Raw genomic sequence first — 10,000 nt, forward strand, 5'->3', positions numbered from 1 at the left:
GTCTTCACTATTTCAATTATCGAGGTCAGAAGATTCATGGCCAGAGTCTTCACTATTTCAATCCCTACATAAATTTCTGAAGCTGCACAAAATCACCAAATAGTAAGCTGAATAGGCACCAAAACACGTACTGCTACTGAAGAGGATAAAAGGTTAAACTGGATTAGTGTATGTTAGGTTAAGATAAATTCAAACAAATCAGGTTAAGTTACTCCAGGATATTTCAGTGTCAAGCTAAGTAACGTAAGATTAAGTTAGACTACGAAATGTTATACGAGACTGCTTTAGGTCAGTAGGTTAGGATAAGTTATATTAAGCTGGATTACCTAAAAAAAAAAAAAAGTCCCCTTAATGCTACACATGACGAAATTCTGAAATATTGAGTTGAGTTATTTTCACCGGTAGTTTATTCCCCCCTCCCTGTCTCATTTCCCGAATTGAGTTAGAATACCTTAAAAAATCCCCTTAAGATTACATATGACGAAGTTCTGAGATATTGAATCGAGTTATTTCCACCAGTAGTTTATTTTCCCCCCTCACATTTCTCTCTTCCAAGATTCTCATCTCGCAACACGTGGGCCTTTCATCTGGGCGAGGAGAGGCTGAAGAAGTAGCAGAGAGGGATAGAGAGGGGGCGAAGACGGAAGAGAGAGACGGAGAGGGAAAGAGATAGGTGGAGAGGGAAGAAGAGGCGCGGAAAGGGACAGAGACAAACCACACGTAGAGATAATGAATGAATGAATGAATGAATGAATGGGTCACGTTGTTTGTCTCTTATTCATTCTCTCACGTCCTCATTTAGAAAGGAAGAACTGGGTGAAGGAAAATAGATAAATAGGTAACAAAGAAAGGGAAGAGAGTGAAAAGATGAACGGAAGGGTAGAGAATATAGGGAAGGGAATATTAGGAAAGAAAGAAGAGGAAAAGGAGGAGGAAGAGGAGGAATGAAAATAACAGAACTAGAAAAAAATAGAATGAAGAATATAAGAGAGAGAGAGAGAGAGAGAGAGAGAGAGAGAGAGAGAGAGAGAGAGAGAGAGAGAGAGAGAGAGATGAAAGAAAAATAGAAAGTCGAAAGTGATAAGAATAAAACAAACAAAGAAGAAAGAAAGGAAGGAGAACAAAGGAGAGGAATAATAAAAAAAAAGAAATAGATAAACAAGTACAAAGAAGAAGAAGAAAAAAAGAAAGCAAAAATGAGGAAAAGAGAACAAAAAAATGAAAAGAAAAAAAAGAGAAATATAAAAAAAACAAAATAACAAAACTGAGAAAAAAAAGAATGAAGACAGAAAGTAAAAAAAGGAAAAAGGAATAAGAGGTTAGTTAGGGGAAGACAATTATTAACACGAGGAGGAAGAGGAGGAGGACAAGAAGGAGGAAAGAGGAGGAGAGAAGTGTTGGTAGAGGAGGAGGAAGAAAACGAGAAAAAAGAGATAAAATAATGAGAGAGAGAGAGAGAGAGAGAGAGAGAGAGAGAGAGAGAGAGAGAGAGAGAGAGAGAGAGAGAGAGAGAAAAAAAAGAGAGAGAGAGAAAGTACTACTACTACTACTTCTACTATTACTACAACTACCATTACTACTACTACTACTACTACTACTACTACTACTACTACTACTACTACTACTACTACTACTAACAAAGTGCGTGAAATTTTAATTGCCACGCCCAGGTAACGCACACACACACACACACACACACACACACACACACACACGAATTTTGAAAGAAGTGGAACATTATTCTATTTTGCTTTTTATTGTGGAAATCTTAGTAACAGGAAAATAATGTGTGTGTGTGTGTGTGTGTGTGTGTGTGTGTGTGTGTGTGTGTGTGTGTGTGTGTGTGTGTGTGTGTGTGTGTGTGTGAGTGCGCGCTACATGAAATAATTTATCCTCTTCCTTCTTTCCCGTTTCTCCTCCTCCTCCTCCTCCTCCTCCTCCTCCTCCTCCTCCTCCTCCTCCTCCTCCTCCTCCTCCTCCTTTAACAGTTTCACTCCCGCTTCCTCTTTCATTTTGTGTGCAAGTATAATTAAGTACTCTCTCTCTCTCTCTCTCTCTCTCTCTCTCTCTCTCTCTCTCTCTCTCTCTCTCTCTCTCTCTCTCTCTCTCTCTCTCTCTCTGGATTTCTATTTCTGCATCCATTCCATTTACATGACCTCTTCCTCCTCCTCCTCCTCCTCCTCCTCCTCCTCCTCCTCTCTATTCTGAAGACATGCATCACTTTCTTTTTGCCTTCTCTCCTTCTTTTTCCTCTCCTTCTCTTCTGCCTCCTTCATTTTCCTTTCTTCCTGCTCCTCCTCCTCCTCCTCCTTCAAGTATGTGTGAGTGTTCTTCCCTCAAGTACCACACCTTCGTAACACCTTCACAACACCTTCACAACACCGCCACTACACCTTCAACACCACAGCAACACCACAACACCACAACAACACCTTCTACACTACCACAAAACCATCGAACACCACATCTACACCACTTTAGCAAGATAACACCTTCTTAACACCACCACTACATTCTCAACACCACGATAACACCACAACACCACAACAACACCTTCTGCACTACCATAAAACCTTCACAACACCATATCTACACCACTATAGCGAAATGACGCCTTCACAACACCACTAGTCCACCCTCATCACCACAACACCATCGCAACACCACGACACATTCACAACATCACTCCTTCACCATCATATACGTACATTTCTCAACACCACAGTAAGTCAACACCACTTCAGCACTGTATACACTACAACACCAGGCCGCAACACCACTCGCTCACCACCACACCTCAGAACTCACGCATCACCACCAGCGTTAATCAGCACCCTTTTAACTCCACACCAGACGCTCTCAACACCACAACACCACACTTACACCACCACACTCACCACACTCACACAATACTCGTAAATGAAAGAAAAAAATTGAGAAAGTGAAAATAAAAATTAACTTACCAGAGAGAGAGAGAGAGAGAGAGAGAGAGAGAGAGAGAGAGAGAGAGAGAGAGAGAGAAATCTGGCTCTCGCGGAGGTAATAAAGTCAGTGAACACACAATTCAAGAATGGTGATAGTTTTCAGTGATAGACGTGTTGGAACCTGACAGACAGAGAGAGAGAGAGAGAGAGAGAGAGAGAGAGAGCTGTGTGTGTGTGTGTGTGTGTGTGTGTGTGTCTTATTATCCACACAATTAATCAGAATAGATTGTAAGAATACCTGATTAATTAGTGATAATACGGCAATAATTAGTTTTCCTCCTCCTCCTCCTCCTCCTCCTCCTCCTCCTCCTCCTCCTCCTCCTGTTCTTCTATTTTTCTTCTTTCTCTCTTCTCTCTTTTTATTCTTCTTTTACTATATTTGCTCTTTTCTTCATCTTCTCTTCCTCTTTCATTTTCTTCTTCCTCCTCCTCCTCTTTCTACCCTTCTTCTTTTTTCTTTCCTCATCTCATATATCTTTTCTTCCGTTTCTTTTCCTTCCTCTTCTTCCTTCCTCGTCCTCCATTTCATTTTTCTCCTTCTTCTCTTCTCCTTCTTCTTTACACCATCCTCTTCATTTTTTATTTTTCTCCTTCTATGTTTGCCTCCTTTTTTTTCCTCTTCATACTCTTCTTTCTCTCGTCTTTTCCTTATTTCTCTTCGTTCTCTCCTCTTCCTCCTCTTTTTCCTCTCTTCTTCTTCTTCTTCTTTCTCTTCCTTCACCATCATGATTTTCCTTTTCTTTCTTTCTGCTTCTCTTTAGTTTCTTTTCTTCTATTCCTCCTCCTCCTCCTCCTCCTCCTTTTCTTCTTCCTCTTCTTCCTCCTCCTCTTCTTCCTCTACAATGCCTGCTTTTTTCTTTTTCTTGAATTATGTTTGCTTTTGTTTTTCAGCTCTTATTTTCCTCCTCCTTCTCCTCCTCCTCCTCCTCCTCTTCCTCCTCCTCCTCCTCTTCCTCTTCCTCTTCCTTTTTTCCTTCTTCCTGTATGTTACCTATTTTTCCTCTTTTTTTCTTTGTTTTGCTTACTTTTTTATCTCCTTTCTCTTCTCTTCCTCTTCCTTCTCTTCCTCTTCCTCTTTCTTCTCTTCTCCTTTACGACATCTATTTTACCACATTTTTCCTTCTTGTTTTTTTTTCATTTACTTCTTCTTCTCTTCCTCCTCTCCTCTCCTTCTCCTTCCATCTTCTTATTCTCATCCTTTTCCTCCTCCTCCTCCTCTTCCTCCTCCTCCTCCTCCTTCTTCTCCTCCTCCTCCTCTTCTTCCTTTACGATCCATGCTTTGATTCACTTCTTTTTATATTTTTCTTCTTGCTTTTGTTTTTTTTTCATTTCCTTCCGCTTCTCTTCCTCCTCTCCTCTCCCTCTCTCTTCTTCCTCTTATTCTCCTCCTCTCCGTCTTCCTCTTATTTATTGCCTATCCTGCTTCTCCTCTCCCCCTTTCTCCTTCTTCGTATTCTCCTCCTCCTCCTCCTCCTCCTCCTCCTCTCCTCCATCCTCTTATTCTCCTCCTCCTCCTCCTCCTCCTCCTCCTCCTCCTCCTCCTCCTCCTCCTCGTCACCATCTCGGCAGCATAATCCTAAGAAGACTTAACCAAATATCTCGTTTGCCAGACAATTTACCAAAACTTTCAAATACCGCCCATTATTTTTCTCACTTTTCCCCCTTCCATTTTTTTTCCTCCCAGACTCACGAAAAACACTCATCTTTCCTTCTTTCCTCTTCCACTCTCTGTCTGTGTGTGTGTGTGTGTGTGTGTGTGTGTGTGTGTGTGTGTGTGTGTGTGTGTGTGTGTGTGTCTGTCTCTCTCTCTCTCTCTCTCTCTCTCTTTTCATTTAATCATTTATTTATTTATTTATTTGTTTATTTATTTATTTGGAACGGATTTAAAGTGAGTTATTTTTTTTATTTTCTTTCCCTTTTTTTCTATAATTCTTTTTTTTTCTTTTTTTTTCTTTCATATTTTTTTCTTTTTTTCTCTTCCTTTTAGTGTTAACGAGTTTTTTCCTTTCATTATTTTTTTTCATATGCTTGTTTGAATGTGTGTGTGTGTGTGTGTGTGTGTGTGTGTGTGTGTGTGTGTGTGTGTGTGTGTGTGTGTGTGTGTGTGTGTGTGTGTGTGTGTGTGTGTGTGTGTGTGTGCGTGTGTGAGTTGCGAGATGTGAGTGGTTGCGTGTGAACTCCCGTGAAGGATGGGACACACACACACACACACACACACACACACACAGAAGGAACTTTGCTATTTCCGCTAAGATGAAAAATGATGGAAAAACGACCTCTCTCTCTCTCTCTCTCTCTCTCTCTCTCTCTCTCTCTCTCTCTCTCTCTCTCTCTCTCTCTCTCTCTCATTATCATTATTTTTCTATCTTTTTTTTATTTTTCACCTCATATATTCATTTTTCTTCTTCCTTCTTTTCGTATTCCTTGTCCTTTATTCCCATTTCTCTTTCCTTTCTTCGTTTTTATTTAGTTCCATTCTTTTTCCTTCTTGATTTTCTCATATTCCTCCTTCTGCTCCATTTCTTTATTTATTCTTTTTTTTTTTTTTAATCTGTTCCTATCCATTCCTTCCATCATTAATTATTTTTTCACTTTTCTTTATTTCATTCTTTAGTTCTTGTGTTTTTTTTTCTTGTCATTTCTTTTTTCATTCATTTCTTCTTCTTCTTCTTTTTCTTCGTTTATTTCTCATTATTTCATTCATTTTACATTCGTCGTAATTTTTTTCTACATTTGTCGTCTTCTTCTTCTTCTTCTTCTTCTTCTTCTTCTTCTTCTTCTTTTTTATTTACTTCCTTCTCCTCTTCATTCAGTTTCGTTTTCTTTTTGTCTCTCAATTTCCTTTTCTCATCCATTTCCTCTTCCTCTTTCAGTTCCCTCCCCGAAAAATATTTCCTCCTCTTCCCTTTTAGTTCTCTTAATTCTTTCCCCTCTTTCCATTTTATCCCTCTTCCCTCTTTATTCCCTCTTTATTTACCTTTTTCTTATTCATTATTCCTCTTTTCCTATCTCAGATTCCCCTCATTTCCATATATATATAATTTCCCTATTCTTTCTCATACATCCCCTCACTTTTCCCTTAAATCTTCACTCACATCTCCATTTTTCTCATTTTATGTCCATTATATAATTTCCCTCTCTTCCCTTCCTCCCCTCACTCCCCATTCCCCTCCCATATTCACTCCTTACTGAATTCCCCTCACTGTTTCCCCTTTTTCCTCTCCCTAAGCACATCTTCCCCTCTCCTCATTCTCTCCCCAGTCACGTTTTCCCCTTGTCTTCCTCCCCTCACTCTATCTACCTCTCCCCTTCCCTTTCCCCCTTCTCCTTCTCCTCCTCTCCCTTTCATCACTATTGTCATCACCATCACTGCTATGACTACTACTACTACTACTACTACTACTACTACTACTACTTCTACTTCTACTACTACTACTACTACTACTACTACTACTACTACTACTACTACTACTACTACTACTACTACTACTACTACTACTACTACTACTACTACTACTACTACTACCACCATAACTCGTCTAACAAACCTAACAACACAGTAATGCAAGACACACTGACTCAGCAGAGAGAGAGAGAGAGAGAGAGAGAGAGAGAGAGAGAGAGAGAGAGAGAGAGAGAGAGAAGATGAAAGGAAGTGTGCAAGGGATGATAGGAATTAATATAGAAGGAAGGAGGGAAGAGGAGGAGGAGGAGGAGGAGGAGGAGGAGGAGGAGGAGGAGGAGGAGGAAAGAAGGAAGAAATTAAGAAAAAAGGGAATAAAGATAAACCGTTACAATATTTAAGGACATCAGAAGAAATAAAGTAGAGAGAGAGAGAGAGAGAGAGAGAGAGAGAGAGAGAGAGAGAGAGAGAGAGAGCTTGCCCCGCCGCCAACTAAAGGTCGTCTCTAGCAACGTCCGTGGTCTCCGGACTAACCTTGCAGACTTATACCACAACTGTGTGCAACGACACAATGCAGACGTTGTTGTGGTGACCGAGACATGGCTGAACAGTGAGGTGGAGCCCACGTATGGCAGGATGCAGGGCTTCACCCACTGGGTGAGGAGGGACCGACAGGAGCGAACAGGAGGTGGAGTGGCTGTCTGCTTCAAGGAAGGAATGCAGGCCCAGCTACTCGACATAGACACGCCTCCACTGATGGAGATGATGTACTTCCGAGTAATGCTGGCAGACCGCTCAGCCCTCCTGCTGTGTGCCCTGTATCGCCCCCCGCGACAAGGGCCTGACTCACTCCTGTACCTGACTGAGACCTTAGACAACCTGATGATGGCACACAGCTGCAGCCACGTGCTGATTGTGGGGGATCTCAATCACCACCTGGAAAGAGACGCCTACGAGAATCTCCTGGAGGTGCAGGGTCTGACAGATCATGTCACCTTCCCACACATGAACGAGGAGGGACATTAGACCCTGTCATCTCAGACTACCAGGAAGACAAGCTTCAGTGTCATCAGCTGGGGCTCGTGGGCAGCTCTGACCATCACGCTGTACTGACACAGCTGGAAGTGGGCGTGGCTCAGGACGAGGCCACCACCCGCACCATCTGGCTGTGGAACAAAGCAGACTGGGCTTCCCTGCGCCGCGACCTGACCCACACCCCATGGGCCACTCTGCTACAGGGAGGAGCAGAGAGTGAAGCACTTGCACTCACCTCTCACCTTCTCGCCCTCCAGAGACGCCACGTCCCACACAGGGAATACACCACCAGATCGACGGATCAGCCATGGTTTGGCTACCGTTGCCGTGTTGCTGCCGAGGCAAAGTATGCTGCCTGGCTCCGCTACAAGAGGAACCCGACTCGGCGCAACAAGGACCTGCACAGGGCTGCATGCAGGAGGATGGTGGTAACCAGCAAGTGGGCCTTAAAAAAGTGGGAGGAAAGCCTGCGCCGGAAACTGTGTGGCACTGGCGTAGGAAACAAAACTTGGTGGTCTCTTGTTAAGGACAAACAAGGAACTGGCCACCAAGAATCCATCCCTCCCCTCAGCAAGCAGGACGGTACTGTCGCCACCAGCAGTAAGGAGAGGGCACAGTTGCTGGCTTCCTTGTTTGCTGGAAAAATGAAGGTGGGAATCCACAGCAGCCACCGCCTCAGCTGGTCCAGCAATGTGAGAAGACTGTCACCATGGTGGAGGTGACGCATCAGCAGGTGAAGCGATTATTGCGGGGCTGGACACACAGAAAGCCACCGGCCCTGATGACATCAGCCCGCACCTGCTGAAGCGATGCTCCCAGGAACTGGCTGCCCCTCTCACCCAAGTCTTCACAACTTGTGTACGGGAAAACGTCTGGCCTTCAGTGTGGAAGGAGGCTCGAGTAGTTCCGTACACAAAAAAGCTCCAGGACGGACCCAAAAAACTACAGACCCATATCCCTGTTGTCAGTGGTGGGTAAAGTGTTTGAGAGGGTCGTGGCAGAGGTGGTGTGTAGCCATCTCAAGGACAATGCCCTCCTCTCAGACCAACAGTTTGGGTTCAGACCTGGAAGGTCAACCTCCGACCTAATGATGCTTCTCACCAGGCATTGGCAGGACGCCCTCGACGACGGCAAGGACACTATAGTGGTTGCTTTGGACATAGCAGGAGCTTTTGATAAAGTATGGCACAACGGATTACTAGAAAAGCTTCGTGCTAAAGGCATCCAGGGTGGCTTGCTACGACTCTTGGGAAATTACCTGCAGGACAGAAGCCTCAAGGTGGTTGTCAACGGGCAAACATCTGAGTCCCTGCCTGTGGAGGCATCAGTGCCACAGGGTTCAATTCTTGGCCCACTCCTGTGGAATATCTACGTGGATGATCTTCTCCAGCTACTGCCAGGAGTCATGGCCTATGCTGATGACTGCACCCTCTCCTATACCTATCCACGCCAGGACAGTGGGCGGGCTGCTGAGGCCATCAATCAGCAGCTACGAGTGATAAAGGAGTGGGGTGCTCGCTGGCAAGTGACATTCGCGCCGGAGAAGACACAGGCAATGGTTGTCTCTCGGTCCCCAGCCGCCATGGCAGCAATGGCAGGAAAGTTGTCTTTTGGCGCTGCTGCTCTCCCACTCCAAGATGACGTCAAGATACTTGGAGTGGAGGTGGATCGAGGGCTGAGGTTTGACAGGCATGTCAAAACCATTGCCAAGAAAGCCTCTCACAGGATCTCCGCTCTCAGAAGGATCGCCAGTTTCCTCGACAGGAAGGGAGACTGCTGCTGTACAAGGCACAGGTGCGGCCCCACCTTGAATACGCAGCTCTCTCCTGGATGTCCTGTGCCGCCACACACAGAAGGAGACTGGACAGCATCCAACGCCGCGCCATACGGCTAGTAGATGCTGCACTACCACCTCACCCAGAGCCTGAGCGTCCCCTTGATTCACTGGAACACCGCAGAGACGTGGCGGCGATCGTAGTGTTCCATAAGGCACAGGTGCAAAGAGTGCCACATCTGGCAGGGCTGCGTCATCCTCTAAGAGTCACCGCACGGAGCACGAGAACGGTGCTCAATGGTGGTGACGCCGTAGAGGTGCCGCGATCCCACGGGTGTCAGCATCAACGCACCTTCGCAGGACGCGTCTCCAGGATGTGGAACTTGTTCACGGCCGCGGTGCCTCACGTCCAGGAGATGAACACACACAGTGTCAAACTGATGGCACATAAGTGGAGACAGACACTGCCAACTCCTCTGACACTCTTTGTGACGTGACACTCAGTGTAGTGCAGTGCGTGAATAGTGCTAGTGAAGTGAAACGAATAGTGCTCCATTTACATGCTGACCATCTTGTATATTATCTATTTTTAAGTCTTGTAAATATTGTAGAGAAATAGATTGTAGTACCCTTAGAATAGGTAGCACACGACAGTGCGCCTTTGGGTACATGTTCCTTTGTATTAAGTTTTGTTTAAATAAAAAAAAAAAAAGAGAGAGAGAGAGAGAGAGAGAGAGAGAGAGAGAGAGAGAAGAGAGAGAGAGAGAGAGAGAGAGAGAGAGAGAGAGAGAGAGAGAGAGAGAG

At 44.6% G+C, this 10,000-nt stretch overlaps 1 protein-coding gene across 6 annotated transcripts in view; it reads right to left on the minus strand.

The window, feature by feature from the left end:
• Positions 1–10,000, minus strand: part of LOC123502556 (metabotropic glutamate receptor 5-like) — a 126,300-nt gene that overhangs the window by 82,921 nt on the left and 33,379 nt on the right. The window lies entirely within an intron of this gene.

This window comes from Portunus trituberculatus, chromosome 12, assembly GCF_017591435.1.
Source record: "Portunus trituberculatus isolate SZX2019 chromosome 12, ASM1759143v1, whole genome shotgun sequence".
NCBI classification, from domain to species: Eukaryota; Metazoa; Arthropoda; class Malacostraca; order Decapoda; family Portunidae; genus Portunus; species Portunus trituberculatus.